We start from the raw sequence: 17,368 nt of genomic DNA, 5'->3' as shown, positions 1-17,368 counted from the left end.
TGAAGTGATTCTTGTTCAGAAACGACTGAAGAGAAGCTGAAGATCTGTCAGTTTAGAACGATCAACAGGTTTTTATAAAAAGCTCCAGAAACAGTAAAAGGTGAAAAGTTGATGAGCTAAAGACTCAGCATCAAACTGAAACATCACCTACAGACCTTTACTGATATGATGTTACCTGGACAGAAACATTTCATTTCTCTGAGCGAAACCTCATCGTTCTTCATCACACACTAACCCAGATGAACTCAACAGGAGTCTGAAGGTTTTCACATCAGATTCTTAAAGGCTTCAGGTTCAGGTCGGCTGTAGCTCTGTCAGATCCTCTGAAAAACAGACGACAGGTATTAAAAACAATAAAAGTTAAAGTAGGACTCATTTAAAACAAGATAAAATACTTTACAATACTCTTACAGGATCAGAGGTTCACATTTCATCCAGATATTAAACGAGAGAGTTATTGGCTGTTCATCCCTCCTGTCAGAGCTGGACCTGAACTGATCCTTTCCTAAAGTGATCCCAGTGATGAGGAACAGAACCTTCGATCCTCCCTCTGTTCTACATTCGTTCTACATTCACCTGAAGGACCTGTGTTCTTCATCAGACTGTTTTCTTGATGCCGCGGTGAACACATACACAAAGACGCACTGTTGCACTAAAATGATTTCAACTTTGGAAAACACCCACTTGATTTGTTGAGTCTCATCTGAGCTTTGTTTAGTTTTTATCACACTGAGTCCACATGAGTCCAACCATCATGTTTCCTGTCGTCTTGTTCATTTGTAAATGCATCTTTTTCTGTTTCAGCCTCCGTCCAGATAAGTGTGTACTTCTCCCCAGAAACCTCCAGAGGGAGTCGATGTTACAGTGAAGTTAAGAACAAACTTCAGTCGCCTCTGACTCTGTGATCAAACAGTGGACCTGAGGTTGTTGTTTCCTTCACATGGTTCTTTTAAAAATGCCTTTCTTTCTCTCAGTTTGGTCTCAGAACTTATTGAACCAACAGTGACACTCTACAGCAGAGCTTATGAAATAACAACTGTTGTGTTTTCAAAAATCTAAAGGATTACTTTTCCATCGTAAATGAACTGAACTCATACCTGTTTTTAAACAGTTAAGATTAAAGATCATTTTTCTGAGCATGTAATTAGATCTGGAATAAAATCCCACGTCACATTAAAAATCCTCCCTCTGTTTCACATTAAACATTCAGGCTTGGACTCCTGAAGGAGTCCTGTGGTATCTCAGCAGCAGATCCCTTCAGGCCTGTGAGTAACAAGGTGCAGCCGCCACAGATCGGACTTGTTCCATCACATCCTGGATTCAGATCTGGGGAATTTGGAGCCTGAGGCAAAACACATCAAAGTTTTTGTTAGTAATCCTGAACAATGTGAGCAGGGTGGCAGGGAGCGTTGTACCTGGTCTGCAGCAGTGTTCAGACAGGTGACAGGTGTCAAACCAATGTCCACATTACTGCCTGGACCAAAGGTTTCCCAGAACATCACACCGGCTGGTCTCCATCCCACAGTGCAGCCTGGTGCCGTCATGAACCCGGCTGAACCTGTGATGTACAACAGGACTCATTGGACCAGGAGACCAGTTTCTGTTGCCCCAAGGTCCAGTTCTGATTCAGTTCTGTGCTCAGCTTTCGACAGCAGTTTAAATTTTCTAAAGTTGTGGCACAGCGGTCCTTCTGTTGGTCCAGACCTCATTGCCCTTATCCATCAGTGAGCCTTGTTGGTCCAACCTCCTACTGACCAGGAGCATCCTACAAGATCCTCTCAGAGATCTGACCCAGTCATCCGGCCATGATGACTGGTTCTTGTCAAGTGTTTACACCTGTGGCAAAAACAGCCGCTGTGCACCGACCAGAAATGACGATCATATCATGTGACCACGATCGTCAGCAAAATGTCCAAAATGTCCTCCAACTGCTGCAAGTACGCCGAATTACGTCCTTGGTGAGGTCTTTGCTCATCTGTCTTACTACGCTCCGTGTGTACAAGGAGTCATTCTTTACTAAAAGTAATTTTACTTTTGATACTTTAACACTTCATTGCTAATACTTCTATACCTGACTACAACTTTAATAGGACCTGTAGTATTTTCCTCCACCACTGGTAGAACTGTGACGTCTGTCAGTGATGTTAAGTTGCATTGCACTGACACATTACACTGTGGTTATTACTTTGTTGGTTCAACATGGAAGTGAAAGGACCAACTCTGCTCAGTATTTCTGCTTTTTGGCAGGAGACGTAGGGCTGAACCATTCTTCACTGGAGTGGGGGAGGGCGTTTTGTTTGAGACTGACTTTATCAGGATTAAATCCAATCTTGACAAACTAAAATATCTTCTGCTGAAAAATCTCCGTCCATATTTATATTTTAGTTTATATTTTAGAGAACTCAGGCAGCAGGTCAGTGAGACATGATTTAAATTATTATCTGACACTTACCTAAACTGATTTTTCCTCTTTTCACCTTTGACTGCCATCAAATCTCAAAGACGGTCTGTGGTTGAGAAAAGGACAAAGTGAGTATTTATTTTTATAAACTGCTGATATTTAATCACATTAATTACTGAGCGAACACTGAGTTCAAGATTCAAACAAAGGTGGAGTCTTAGAGAAGAGCAGTTTGCTTGTTGTTTATTCCTGTTCTACTGATCCACTGATCCATTAACCATTTCTCTGAAACTGAAAGTCCTTCCGTTCCTTTCTGTCTCTTGGATTTGACCTCACTGAATGCAGGTGAGGCAAACCATGTTTAAGACCCATTTCTGCCTGATTCTTTGTTTGTGTCTCTGTTGCCGATACATGGTTTGTGACCAACTATACAGACAGTTTTGATGACTTAATGAGATCAGTAACCTTCAGCCCACTATGTAAACATGATGTTTTATGTTTGTGAACTGTGTGTTGTTCAACTGACATTAAGTTGTACTTAGCTGACAGAAGTAAAAATATGCTGATAAACTGCTCTCAGCTCAGGTGAAGCCACCTGAACGATGTTGTTTGTGTAGTGAAGCTGTGAACAGGTAAACAGAAGAAAGAAAGACTCTGCTGAGGACATTATACAAAACCTTTGCACAGTCCTGCATGTGAAATAAGATGTCACCCTTTGGCTATACTGTACACATAAGAACAACAGAGACAATACAAAACCAACCACACAGATTACAAAGTCTGCATGTTGAAGCACGACAGAGGATTAAAAACTCAAAGTTACATTTACCACATTTCCATAGTGTGTCACATCCAAAAGGCCCAAAGACACAGATAAAACATTAAACCCATTCAACCCTATCTCACCTGTTTTTGAAAACTGGAAAAAACTTTGAAAAATGGAGACTTGTTATTGCACCTTCACTGGTCTCTACTACACTCAAACACCTGCAAGTAGTCTAATGCTGTTTAGACGTTTATACGTGCCTTCAGATTTTTTGTTTTTCATGTGCAAACTTCTTCGTATTGGTTTCTGTGTGTTGCACATGTCTTTGAAAATTTTGGAAACTAAATGGAAAAAGGCCCTGACCTCCATCCTGGAGGAGCTGAAAGAGTCCAAGTACAAGCAGCTGCTGTTCGCCTTGGACAAAATCCCCACTGTAGTGAAGTCAGGCAAGTCCAGAGAAGAAATGCCCCAGATCATCATCCAGTACTACGGAGCAGAAAAATCCATCTCTATAATAAATAAAGAAATGGAGCAGATACCGAGGATGGGCTATAAAGTCCAGGTCCCGCTGCGCCCCTTTGTGGAGAAACTGAAGAGCCAACAACAGAAAAAGACCAAGAGTGAGTTCACAGTGTCAGGTGTGAATCATAGAAATGCTGCTGCACGGATTACACATCTGGATGTTCTGGGTTAAAACCACACCTCTAGATTCCCCCACACATCTGTGGTATCCACCCAGGATAAATTCTGAACAACACCTAAATGTCTACATCTTAAACCTTAATATAAACCCTGCAGTGTTTGTTTAGACATACGTCAATCAGTCTCTCTCTAAAGAGAAAAGTACAGAAGAGGATTAGAAGAAAAGAAAATGGCCCAAAGCAGAATTCTGAAATAAAAGTCAAATATTCAAAACATTAAAAAACAAATGTTAGAAATGTTAAAACTTTTCAGTTTTATCTTAAAACCATCATCAGTGTTTAAACACAGTCTCTTCTCTTTTACAGATCCACAGGTCTGCCAGCCTGACAAGGTAAGAATGACAAATAACCATATTAGGGTTCATAAAGAATACAGGCTCACTCTGAAATCCTTTCAAAAGACTTAGTCAGACATTATGTTTGTATTTGTTCTGCTGATTCTACGTTGGTGTTTTTATTTTCTGTGCTCACCTTTTGTATCCAGAAGAAGAAACCCCCCCAAACTCAGAACAGCACAAAAACCACAGCTGGGAAAGTAGCACCAAATCCTCAGAGCACAAACCAGAAAAAAAGGAAGGTCAGAAAAGTTTTCTCTTTTTCTGAAAAGAGCTTTATCATGGAAAGCATTTTGTCTACCTCAAAATATTCAGTATATTCAGAATGTCATCAAATCACAAAGGGAAGAAAAGAGTATCTAATTATAGCTGAAAAAACAACATAGTTTTTATCTGTGTATGAATGTGTTGCATTTAGTTACCTGACCCAAAAAAATAGCATCATCTATTATTAAACTGGAAAACATTTTTTAACATAATTATTTGAGGCACTGTCTCTGTGTATTAATGTGGTGGTTTGTCCAGACTGATGCTGATGGACCACTGAAGCCCAAACTGATGATGACAGAGAAGCAAAGTTTATTCCTGAAAACACCTGGACTCCACAGTTTGTGAGGTAGTTTCAATCTGCAGACTGAAGGAATGATGTCTGAATACTGAATATGGTTCCAATTCAAGGTTCAACTTGATCATTCATTAGAGAATGTGAATTACAGTGCTCCCATTATAAAATGAAGCAGTAAGCCCAGAGAGGCTGTGGCTTAAAGTGAATTAAGAACATCGAATGAGCGTTTCTGGGCTTATTGCTCTCACTAAGGCTAAACATAAAGTTGGCCCTGAATTCACCCACTGAACTATTCAGGTTCTTTATCGGAGTACAAACATCAACCTGTCTTTATGCAGGTTAAAACTGTTCCTGTCCAGGACGCCAGGATTACGATCACAAGAATCTTAAAGTCCAACACGATTAACACTCACCTGGAGGCAGATTTCAACCAGAAGCTGCAGACGTTCTTTATGACGTCTCGACGTCTAACAGAAGCATTCGGCATCAAATCGGAGGATGACTTTAAACAGAGGCTGCCGCTGTCAGTAGAAGTAAAAATACAAGGAAATAAAATTACAGAGATTAAGAAGATCTACAGTTACGTGTATTTCAGTAGAAAAGGAACATGACTTACATCGAGCACTGCGGCTGATCACAGGAGAGGTCAGAGTGTGTGGTGTCCACTAACCTTTGGTTGTTTTATTCTGTATTTTTAGGGAGGTGTTTTTATTTGAAGTGCTGGTTTTTATTGTGTCTACTTTTCCTCTTCTTTAAGGTAATAATAAAGAGCCACTGATGGCAGCTAACCCACTCCGACTGGTGAGGCCTTTTTCTTGAGGTCTGTGTCTGAACCAAGTTGGTCATTGCAGATGCTTTTGGTGGCACTGCTGTAGATTTAGTCATCTTTGACCAAAAAGTTCCAAGAACAATGAGATCAAAGAAACTAAACTCATTCACCCTTCACATAGACAATGTTAGTGAGAGTTAGATCAACATGAAACTCACCTGGTTCAATCATCAGAACAAGTCAAAATGTAAATACAGACTGAAGTAGACGAACAAACGTCCAATCACAGCTTACAACAGCAGAAACCTTGCAGGCTGATGATTTTCCTAAACATAAGATCGTCAAAGCTGTCGGAGTCTGATTTGGTTTATCTGCATTTCAAAGAAAAAATCTGGACGTTGTTTAAATGAAATATGATGAGTTCAGTATGATCATTCTCAAATCAGAAGACCAAAAAAGTAACTAATAAGTAATAATAAGTAACTAATAAAAAAAGATCCAAGTTCAATCTTGGTGAAATAAAGGTCAGAAAGACAGAATCAACAAACTCTTGCTTGTTTACCTTCCCTATATAAATCATATTCAGTAGCTCTATGCTAAAATCAAAAGTTCTGAAAATAAAAAGTTACACAACCCATACAAAAGAAAAAATACAACTATACAGTGTCAGTGTAGGTTCTAAGTGATCCAGGTCATGGAAGTCTTAAGTGCTAAGGCAACTGGACTTGTTTGAGTTTCTTGAAGACATTTCAGCTCTCATCCTTAAGACTTCATCAGGGTTCATCAGTTCTTGTTCTGAAGGCTCAGGGATTTAACCTTTGACGGGGTTGTCATCTTGGAGGGGGTCGTCAGAGTCCTTGACTGATTCTTGACATCATGTGAATCGTTAGGATCACATGGGTCGAGGTGTGAATAGGTGTTAAGTCGTCTGGGTACAGGTCTCAAGACTGATTTAGAACTGAAGAAGCCCGTCGGGTGAAAGCTGAAACGTCTTCAAGAAAACTAAAAGAAGTCCAGCTGCCTTTAACTCTGGCACTTAAGACAACTAGATAATAATGAGGAACAAAGGAGCTTTGACGTTTATAGTTCGAACTCTTCCTCCGTCCTCAGACTCAGGTACTGGTCGGACTCACAAGGACCTCAACTGTGGACTGAAGTGTCACAGCTGGAGATCTACAAACAACACGAGAAATAAAAAACAAATAACTGTTTATTTCTACTTGACTTTATTAAAAAATATTATCAACAAAATAAGTAAACATGCACTCACTCGCACACTCACAAACGAAGCAGAATCCGTCCATTTAAACTACACACACACTGTTTCTGTCCAACATCATGTGGAGTGAAGAAAAAAAAATTACCTTGGAAAAAAAACAAAAATGTTCTTGGCAAGCTGACAGTTCGTCTACAACAAAAAGCAAAATGACCAATCAATCGATCAATAAGTGAAGGGTTTCATTCCAAAACTCTTTGCATCCAATTTATTAAGAATTAAAGGTGAAGGATAAAAATGACCTGATATTCCCTGGTTGATTTTCCAAAAATATACAATATTTATATAATTACACTCAGTGAAATCTCTGGTTGGCGTCTCGCTTTAGAGGGAAACTCTTCACTTTAGAAAAATCTGATGACCAAACATGAAGTGCTAATAAAAGAAAAAAAGAGAGAGAGAAAAAAAATACTTGTTTGTTGTTGTTTATCTCTGGTTACGTGCACACACACTTTCCATTTACATTCAAACCAAACAGAAAAACAAGAAATCTACAAAAATATAGACCATTAGGCATTTTACACTTTGCATGTTGAATTTTCCTCTGAGTCGTCTCCAAAAAAAAAAAAAAGCAACTTTGTGCACATCGAACCCGTTTGTCCAACATCACCGCTCGTTCAGATAAATCGTCTTTATTCACATATTGACAAGATGAACAGATGCTAAGCTAACGGCCATTTAATAATAAAACCAAATCTTTGAGTGAAGAAAAGTCGAAGACGACTTTCTTTGTGGTCGGAGGTCAGACGAGTATTTTGTTGTTAGATTTATAAACTCCTAACGGTCAGGATGGTGCAGTTACAGAGACGCTACTCAAACATACGGAGAAGGAAACTCAGTTTAAGTAGGAAATCAGCTTGTTTCTTTGGCAGCCTTTCAAAATAAAACAACAGTAACACAACTCTGAAATGACTGAGTGTAAATCTGATTTCCATGTGTCCCTCACCAGGGTCAAACCAATGTTTTTACCTCATGTATACTCCATATTGTCCAATATTCATCCGATGCTGCTGCAGACATCTATTGGTTTCTATTAGTTTCCTACGGTCTTAATATTTGGTTTTACTTTGATACTGAGTGAATCATTGAGTCAGTGTCAGTAAAGGTTGATGTCTCTTACTCGATTGACAGAAAATTAATAACAGATAATTAACTAATCACATTTCAAGCCCAAATACCAAATGTTGTCTGGTTTCAGCTTCTACAAAGAGAGACTTGTTTTATACGAGTAAAGCGAGTTGCTGGGTTTCGGACACATCACTGCAGGTTCAGACGAGTCAGTGTCGTTTTTAAAGTTTCAGCCCTGCTGTAACTCGTTTTCTTTAAAATAAAGTGAAACAAAACTTTTGGCTGCTTTCTTGTCCTGTCAATCATCTCGTGACCCCTCAGCTCCGACCCCCGGTTGGGGAACCACCGCTCTACAACGGAGTCAGGTGTGAAGTCACTGGTTTGGTCTATTAAGTTTAAATTCAGTTATTTCCTGTCGTTTACTGTTGATTTTGTTTTGAAACGCTGCCCCGATCCAACACACACAAACACAGAAGATGAGGAATGACATGTCGAAGCTGTGAGCCTGGTTTTTTTTTTCTGGACAAACTGAAAACGCCGGCGAAGCTCAAACAGACGACATCCAGAACTGAAGCAAAGAAGTTCCGGACGAATCCATTTTAACTCACGACTCAAGGTTTTTTTTTTTTTTTTTGCTTCTTTTTCTTTTTGGGAAACTTTTCATGATGTCTGAGCAGCTGAATTTCAACACCTAAACACCTAAAATCTTCTCGCGCTCTCATTGGCTGACGATGAGCTGCCTCAGGTACGACTGAGTGAGGCCTCGCAGCTCCTCCAGCGTGTAGTCCTCCGGCATCGGCAGGCGGGTGATGTGCGGCGCCAGCTGGGCGAGCGGGATGCTGAGGGACTCGGACGCCGCGTCGCCCTGCTGCAGGCTCAGCACCACGCGCAGGATATTGGCCACACGCTTAGCCATCTCTGCATGGAGGGAGGAGGAGGGAGGAGGAGGTGAGTTAAATCAGATCTGAGCGGCGGCTTTGAGACTTGGAAACATCTGCAGGTTTTCATCCTCGCCAAACGACAACAGCTGATTTCACTGGTTGAACCTGCAATAACTGAATTTTGGCCGCTTGCTCTCAGCGGAGACGCTGATCACATCTGAAGTCGACATGTTGAACTGAAGCGGTTTATTTCCACATCCAGCAGTTAGAGAGTGAAATGAGAGCAGCGCTCCCTCTTTTAGCTCCACCACAGCAGCTGAGCCGCAGATTCAGCTGGTGATTTTCTATAGGTTCGTCATTAACAGAGAGATATGCTGTTACCCAGACCAGACCCTGTGAACAGCTGCTGCAGTGAAATCCAACGGACAATCATTCACTAAAGTTCATGGTTTTGTCACTGACAGGCTCAGATTATTCTCAGTGTCTGACAACATGATGAGAGGATTCCTACAGAGACAGAGCTTTTTATTAAAGAGGAAGATCCTTTTAGTTTAACCTGAAACATCTCTATATATCTCTACCAGACTCCATAGAGAAAAACAGTGATTTAACCAGGAGCTGCTGGAATACCACTGCCTCCATCTGTTAGTGTGTCTGTGTTACTGTGTGACCTTCAGTGGTGGAAGAAGTAATCAGATACTTTACTGAAGTAAAAGTACCACACAGTAACACAGACACACTAACAGGATCAGAGTTATCCTTTGATGGATTTTGTCTGACGTCCATTTTTCATTTTAGAACTACATTTCCCATGTTGCTTTTGTGGATGTGAACAGTTAGTTTGATGTCTCAGTTTGTGAATTAAACTGTGGGCTACAACTTGAGCCTTTTTTTTTGGCCTGTATTTCCTGAGACATTCTGTCGACTGAACCTCACCTTCATCTGACCTCGGCCAATCAGAGGACAGATGTGCTCGTGAACCCAGCTGCTGTTGTGTTCAGTCGGAGGGAAAAGCTGCAGACTCTTCTCTTGTCACTGGTTAAACTCGATATTTGCGGAGCTCTTACCTGATTGGGCAAGGCGGTCTCTGGCCGTGCTGCAGGGCAGAAGTTCGATTCTGCTGCAGAGCGACGTCACGTCGGTGTAGAGACGCTCCAGCTCGTAACCGGCATTTTCCATCTGTCAGCGTCGAGGAGGAGAAACAGATCTGATCTCTGACTTCTTCTTATTTTATACTTTTCTGAGCAAACATCAGTTTTTTAATCTAATGTGAAGGACTGACAGTCCTGTGTGTGTCAGTACCTGCTGGATGTCCTGCAGAGTCTTTATGACCCTGATGTAGTCCAGGTAAACCCTCCCTGCCGTGTCCCAGTCCTGGATGGTGGCGCTGCGGTCAGGGGCCGCAAGTCCCTCCAGGAACTCCCGGAGGTAGTCGTGGTTGTCGTTGATGATGCAGTCTACAGAGGAACAACAAACATAAACAAGAACCTGCTATAACTTTCATTTCAGTCACTTCTTTTTCTCCACTTTGTTTCAGCAGAAATATTTTCTGAGGATGAATCTGTGTGAGAACCAGTTGATCTGATGAGTAAAACCAGGAGATGCAGCGTCTCTACCTGAGGCCAGATGTTGGATCAGCAGCCGGTGACACTGGCTCCAGTATCCGGCCCGGTACAGGTGCAGGGCCTCCTGGTGTCTGTCGCCGTCTCGCCGGGCCCGGGTGGCCTTGGCCTCGTGGATCCACTGCTCCGGGATCAGCAGCCTCTCGGTCAGGAAGCGCTCCCTCCGGACCGAGTCGTCCGTAGCCTGCAGGGGGCAGTGGAGCGTCAACATCTCCCTGACCGCTCGCTCCCGCTGACTGAAGACACAGAAACACGTCAGTAATTTTATTTTTATTTCATTTCACTCCAGTTTTACGTTGAGTGTTTGCAGATGAAGGTGAGACGTACGTGTGGTCAGGGATGTGCAGCAGGATGAAGACGGCCATGTGCCAGAGGCCGGCACTCTCCAGCTGAGCGGCGTAGCTGGCGTGGAGGAGTCCCTGCCGCGAGGCGCTCAGGTGGCTGTAGTGCAGCGCCTGCAGGACGCCCCACAGGTGCCAGCTCAGACGGTAATCCAGACGCTCCCAGGTGACGGTCAGAGGGTCCAACAGCTGCTGCAGGCTGTAGTGTCTGCAGAGGAGTGGGGAGAGAATCTAAACATTTACTGCATCACTCTGCCACCAGATGGCAGCACAGAGCTCAGTGATGCACCTGATATCAGTTCTTTAGGTCCAGCTGGTTTTACCTGTCACTGTAGAGTTTGAGCAGGTGGAAGCAGAGGTCGTACAGCGGCCGTTTGGACTCCTCCTCCTCCTCCTCCATGTCTGGCTGCTCCGCCTCCAGGTACGGAGGCAGGGGGGCACAGGCATACTTCCCTCCCTCACAGGAGCCCTGCAGGGTGGACAGGAAAACCAGAAGGTCACTTGACTCTTGGCTGCTCACTGAACACGTGTAACCACTGGCGAAAGACAGCGACAGGGCAGCTCACCTGGAAGGCGGCTTCGTATTTGGCAAGGGCATCGGCCACCGAGGCAGTCGGAGGCAACATGAACCAGAGGTGGACGGCGACGCAGCGTTTCCAGTCCAGCTGAGAGCACACGTTCACCACGGAGTCAGACGACTGCCACACCTGCAGGGACAAGGACAGGAAACACAATCGGCTTAACAACAAGGAGACACTAAAGACACCAGTCCAGGTCTGAACCAACAAGTCTGAACCCCGCAGCTAAGACTGGAGTCAAGAGTAAATCCACTGAAGTCAAACTTTCTTCATGTCGTACCGGTTTCCCTGCGAGCAGCGTGAAGATGCGCAGTCGTTCCTCCGGCAGGTAGCAGTCGGTCTGCATGCGGTTCCAGTCGGCGAGCTGGAGGGCCAGCAGGTCCCGGGCAGTACTGAGAACCCATGGCCTGGGACAGCAGCAGGGACAGACGGTGGTCTCCTGGGGACAAACAGCTGGATGTTAGCGCTGGGGTCAGACCAGATACCTCACTGAGCTTTGCTCCGGCTTCCTCCTCACCTTCCTTCTGTGCAAGTCGACACGCCTCGCTGATTCGGTTGCCCGTCAGGTAGCTGAAGATGGCCTCCGTGTGGCGACCCTTCCCTGCCAGAGCCACCTCCTCCTCCACCCTACAGGTGGCGCCGCGGGACAACCACGCCGAGAAGGTCCGCCTCCGCTCCAACTGCTGCTCGTAGTCACTGGGCGTCTCCACGTCTGGCTCCTGGTCTGCGGGGCCCAGCCGACCCCACAGAGCCTCACACAGGGTCCAGACCTCAGACCAGTATCCGAGCAAAGCTGAGGGGGGGACACAGAGAGAATTAGAAGAAACGTCAGAATTTCATCTTTTATAAGGTTTGACACAGAGAATAAAGATCAGAGGCCGCGTCTCTTACGGTCTGCGTCACCCTGCTTGTCGTTCAGCTCCATGATCCACGTGGCGTATTTGTGCAGCGCCTCGACGCCGGGCTGCGGTTGGACCAGAGGGCAGGCAGAGGCGTCTGTGGTGCTGATGGTGCTGTGCTCCAGGCAGATCTCCAGGGGGCGCTGCAGCACCGCCTGGCTCTCCTCCTCCTCTTCCTCGATGGTCTTCGCTGCAGGAGGTTCCAGACCCACCAGCTGCTCCAGCACCACCTTATAGGGGCTTTCTACCAGACTGCAGGAGACACAGCTCGGTTTCAGAATCAATAAAGATTCTTTTATTTTTTTTAGAGGAACGTGAAGTTAAATTATCCAACGTTTTTCTACATCTAATAAATATCTGACCTGAATGTGTGTTTTAGTTTCTAACTCATAAACCTTCAGATTAACAGCTGTTAATCTGATCATCTGCGGGTCACATGACATCCGACCAGTCAGGAACATAAAAGACTGAACAGGTTTTACAGTCAAAGTGATGACGATGTAAAAACAGTGTGTTTGTCTTACGGTTTGCTCCTGGCAGGTTTTGGGCAGGAAGCTGAAGTCGGTCTTAGTCGTCAGCTCTTGGTGTTCGACCTGTTTGGAGGGCAGTGAACTCAGCCGTTGGCCGCAGTGCGCCAGCGTCCAGCTGGGACCCACCCAACCCTGAAGGAGCGACCCACAAAACAGCCCGGCGTCCATCAACAGACCTCCCTGTGAAACAACAAACAACATGAATCCACGCTCCTCTTTGTTTCTGGATTCCCTGTCTGGACACCCTGAAACCAACAGAACGCAACCTTCCCCCAGAGTGACCGACTCTTTGAGGGGGACAGGCCCGCCGAGCCGCCGGACGCCAACTGTCCTGACCGAAGGCTCTGGAGTTCGAGGGGGCCAGCAGGAAGGAGGAGGGGCCGGGCCCCGCCCAGTGTAACGGCCGGGGGGTTTCGAACGACGCCGGAGATGCTCGCGACAGAGGAGGAGGAGGAAGAGGAGCACGAGGAGAGTCTGAGAGCTGAGAGAGGAGGCCGGAGGTAAAACGAGCCTGGAGGAGACCTCCCACTGCAGAGAGAGGGAGGGAGAGAGATCAACATTTTATATCTATTCTCATTTCTCACAGTTTATAACTAAGCAGGTTTCCTTATTGAACAATTTATCAAATTTTAAACTAAATTGGATTTGAACTAATGCAATTAGCGAAACCACAAAGACTGTGAGTGGGTAAAGTTTTGGTGAGAGGTTTGGTTTCGTACCGGAGGGTCGCCCTGAGCTCCCGGCAGGACGAGGCGAGGAGACGAGACGTCAGCGGAGACCTTCATCGCTCCCTGATCCCTGAAACATGTCGCCCTCCTCCTCGTCCTCCGCGAACAGAGACGCCTTCATGATCTGTGGACCAAAACAAGAAGACTCGGGTGTTTTATTCTGGCGGGGAGCCTGATGAAGTGATGTACTTCCTGTCTGTGGAGGGGGACTGACTCTACCTGGAGGGTGCGGCGGTTGATCCCCAGTGTCGACGCTATGTGGCTGGAGGCAGAGATGCCGTCGTGCTCGGCGGAGATCAGACCTCCGAGCTTCCCGCCCGTCGCATCCACGTCCCCCGGCAGGAAGTCGCCGTCGTCCTCTCCTCCCAGCATGCTCTCTGTCGGGAAACTCTGGTGATGTCGGCCATGTCGCTGTCCAGCTCCGCCACGCCGCCAGGAAGATCCACGACGGTGGACTGAAATCACAGACACACACGACGTCAGAGGATATTTTCCATCTAAGATCATTTTCTTTGTTTCCTGTCTGAACTTCCTCAGGAGTCTGTTCAGTGAATCATTGTTGGAGATTTTTTTCTTTATATTATTAAATGTGCCTCCTCTGAATTTAGACATTAAAAGCTAATAATTTTAAAAAGTTAAAGCAGAAATCACAAACTTTTCAGACCAAAGCTTAAACATCATCTTCATTAACTTTATTTCTTTCAGTATGAAAATCAATACAACACATCTGAAAGCAGGTTAGAGTCTAAAAAGTTCCCACTGAAAGTTTTAGACCATTAACTTGCAGCTCATTATAATATAGCTGAGACATTCTTAATATGAATATAATGAAGCTCACAAACCTTAACACAACATAAATCACAAAATGTTTCCTGGATAATAACTGAAAATGCTGGATTAAAACATGTTCTATTCTTAGGTTAAAATAGTTTTTTTTCTGATAAAGACCATTTCCCAACACCTACATACGTCTATGTGTCTAACTGATAAAATCTGTTTAATTTAAAGGCTAACTGGAGCTTATCTCCATGTTTTTGGGTATAAATGACTGATAGGGACAAAAATGTTTGGACCTTATTAGACTACCAGAGGCAGTGGTACTCCAGCAGCTCCCAGTAAAATTCCTGTTTTTGTCAATGGAGTCTGGTACAGTGACGCGTATATTCCAAAGATATTTGTCCCTATCAATCATTTACATCTGAAAATATGGGAAAATAAGACCCAGGTTAAAACTAACAGAGTTATCCTTTAAGCAGCTGCAGAATCAGAGCCACTGGATTATCAGGAAAAACGCAGGGAGATAAACTCAAACAGATGAAAGTGAAGACGTTCAGATTCTGTCATAAACTGTTTCCTCTGTTCGTTCTGCACAACTTTTCTTCAAGCGTAATTTTACAAACTTTCACCCTTGATCTTTAAAATTTGTGATAATAGAAGCATTTAAAGACCAATTTTAGCTCTGTAACAAAGTCGGGATCAGATGTGGAAATAAAATTCAAACCAGCAGACGGATGAAAAGCCATTCACACATTAATATTCACTCTGATACTGAATGTTTAAAACAAACAGAAGCTACAGGAGATGCTCAGTGTTTTCTGACGACACTGTTTATCTGTTATATTTGAGCAGCCACAACGGTTTGTTCCTGTTAATAAAAGGGAACAGTAAAGTGAGAAATATTTATTTTAGCTGGAGAGAAATCCATCAACCTGTTTCTATAAAACACTCGCTTGTTCATGAAACTAAACCAGCTGCAGCTCAAACACAGCTTCACTGAGCTGATTCAGGATCAGACTCTTTACGACCTACATCCATACTAAAACGTCTTTATCTCCATTCATACTAACACACGTAAAGACACAGATCACATGACCTTCACCTACACTGGGCATGTGCGTGCTGGCATCAACAGGAAGTGGATTGTCTACGCTGCAGTTGGTTTCTAAGTTGCAGAAAATACTACAAACTAATTTTAACAGCACGACAGCTGCTGACAGACACAGAGGTGTGATTCGTTCATGATGCTGAAAACAGTGATGTGATCTAAGCGTGACCAATCAGGAGAAGGGCACACCGTGACTGATAAGAAACAATCAGGAAGTGATCATGAGCGATTGTGCCTCTGTCCGTCCAGACTGAAACACAACCCGGGAGTTTTCAAACTAAAACAGGACCGTTTGCAAAAGTTTGTTTTAAGAGCTCGAAAACTCAAGAGTAGTGTGGACGCCAGGCGTAACCATAGCAACAGTGATGAGTTTAAAAAAAATCAAACATATTAGTGTGGATGTAGCTCTGGTTCTCAGTGAAGACTTTAAATATTCATGGTCATTTCAGGCACCACGACTTAACTCCAGCAGAGGAAACTCTCCTGAAAACTCTCACACTATGACTCAAAGTGTTTGTTTCAGGATCAGTGCGGAGAATAAAAACTACAAAATATTTCCTGTCGACAGAAAGAGAGAAAACGTGTCGTCATTGGAGAATTTTTTGTTTTTAGCTGCAGACGAGCTCTGATTCTGACTCAGATAAAAATGACCTGCCACCATCAAACATCTGGACACGAGCAGAGGATCTGAAGTGAAAAGCTCCTTTAATCATCTCAGGTGTGTCAGTGAGGAGGAGGAGGATGATGAAGAGTGTGGATGGGCGCAGGCTGCTCTACCTGAGCCTGTGGCGCCACCTGCTGCTGGAGGGGGGAAGTTGCTGCTGCAGCCTGGAGGGAGGGAGCGGCATCATCGTTTTCAGTTTCTTGGGGTCGACTTTAGGCGGGACGTCCTCCTCCTCGTCCGAGTCCTGGAGGCCATATTTGGAGAAATGGGCGACCTGAGGGAGAGAGGGAGGGAGGGAGGAAGTTAAGAACAAAAAATTCTTCATCGTCTGACGTAAACCAGCTGAGGCTCATTTAACTAACAGACCTCAAACACCCAGGATCCGGTCTCTGGTCTGTACTCCAGGAAACGGCGCCCTGTTTGCGCGAGGCTTTCTCCAGCCGACCCTCGTAGTTCATGTCCGTCAGGCGCTCGGGGCTCCTGATCTGGGTGCAGGTCGTCTTGTCGTTTGGCCAGACGCCGTCCAGAGTCACCTCCGCTCGTCTACAGAGACACAGGATGGGATCAGGACGGGAGCCGAGGCAGAAATCTTCCTCCTACTCCCTGATGAAACTGATTTCACAGCTCCTGCCGTCACTCACCGGTTAAGCCCCTCCCCCTCCGGCGGCTTGTTTTTGTCGTCCGGGTACACGATGACCTCCTTGCGTCTGAAGTGGACAATCTCATCGAGGTTCAGCCCCGTCACGTTCACCTCGCCGGGGAAGAAGATGGAGCCGTAGCCTGTGAGGGCCAATCAGAGCAGAGCAGCGAGTCAAACTGAGGCTGGTTAGTCTCTAAAAATGAGCAGGTGGGTTTTTAACGAGACGTGAGCGAGTGTTGACGTTACCTTTCCTGCCGACAGTGAAGTTCTCCACCACACACTCTCCATTCTCGTCCACCGTCTCAGCCAGATCCTCCATGGAGGGGATGGTGTAGTAACCAACACGATTCAGGACGATGCCTGAAAGACACAAAACAGAGAATCTTCGTGTGAATCGTGTGACGGGAGATACAAGGGATGTGCACGAATAATCGATCAGTCAGAGCGGTGAGCGTAGTCCTCATGTTTTACTAAGGTTTATGGTTCTGTTGTGTCGCTTCGTGTGGAGCCAAAGACCAGAACAGATGTCGGCAATAAAGAGAAGTATTTTACTCGACTGGACAACAAGGTCGAGTGTGTTTTATGTGGGATGAAGCAGCTTTCCATGGTTCTACAGCACGATGAGGAATCATTTACAACGGTCACAAAAACATTTTAGGATTTTGTAGCTCAACGCTCACGTGACAGCAAACGACAGGAATAAATAACTGCTCTGGTCA

General features: G+C 44.7%; 2 long non-coding RNA genes and 1 pseudogene across 2 annotated transcripts; 1 reads left to right on the top strand and 2 right to left on the bottom strand.

Moving 5' to 3' along the window:
* Nucleotides 1–102: 102 nt before the first annotated feature.
* LOC108891519 (uncharacterized) lies at nucleotides 103–4,408 on the bottom strand. The gene is made up of 3 exons (XR_001962328.2): nucleotides 4,340–4,408; nucleotides 2,453–2,507; nucleotides 103–323 (listed from the first exon to the last, which is right to left on the bottom strand). It is a non-coding gene; the product is annotated as an uncharacterized LOC108891519 (long non-coding RNA).
* Nucleotides 2,289–5,561, top strand: LOC108891518 (uncharacterized). Its single transcript, XR_001962324.2, has 5 exons — nucleotides 2,289–2,529; nucleotides 4,175–4,200; nucleotides 4,353–4,445; nucleotides 4,729–4,819; nucleotides 5,107–5,561. It is a non-coding gene; the product is annotated as an uncharacterized LOC108891518 (long non-coding RNA).
* A 1,185-nt stretch (nucleotides 5,562–6,746) lies between these two features.
* LOC108891513 (nuclear pore complex protein Nup98-Nup96-like) lies at nucleotides 6,747–17,088 on the bottom strand (annotated as a pseudogene).
* Between the last annotated feature and the right edge of the window lie 280 nt (nucleotides 17,089–17,368).

The sequence above is a fragment of the Lates calcarifer genome, unplaced genomic scaffold (genome assembly GCF_001640805.2).
Source record: "Lates calcarifer isolate ASB-BC8 unplaced genomic scaffold, TLL_Latcal_v3 _unitig_1981_quiver_1117, whole genome shotgun sequence".
NCBI lineage: Eukaryota > Metazoa > Chordata > Actinopteri > Centropomidae > Lates > Lates calcarifer.
This window is presented reverse-complemented; position numbering and strand designations above follow the sequence as displayed.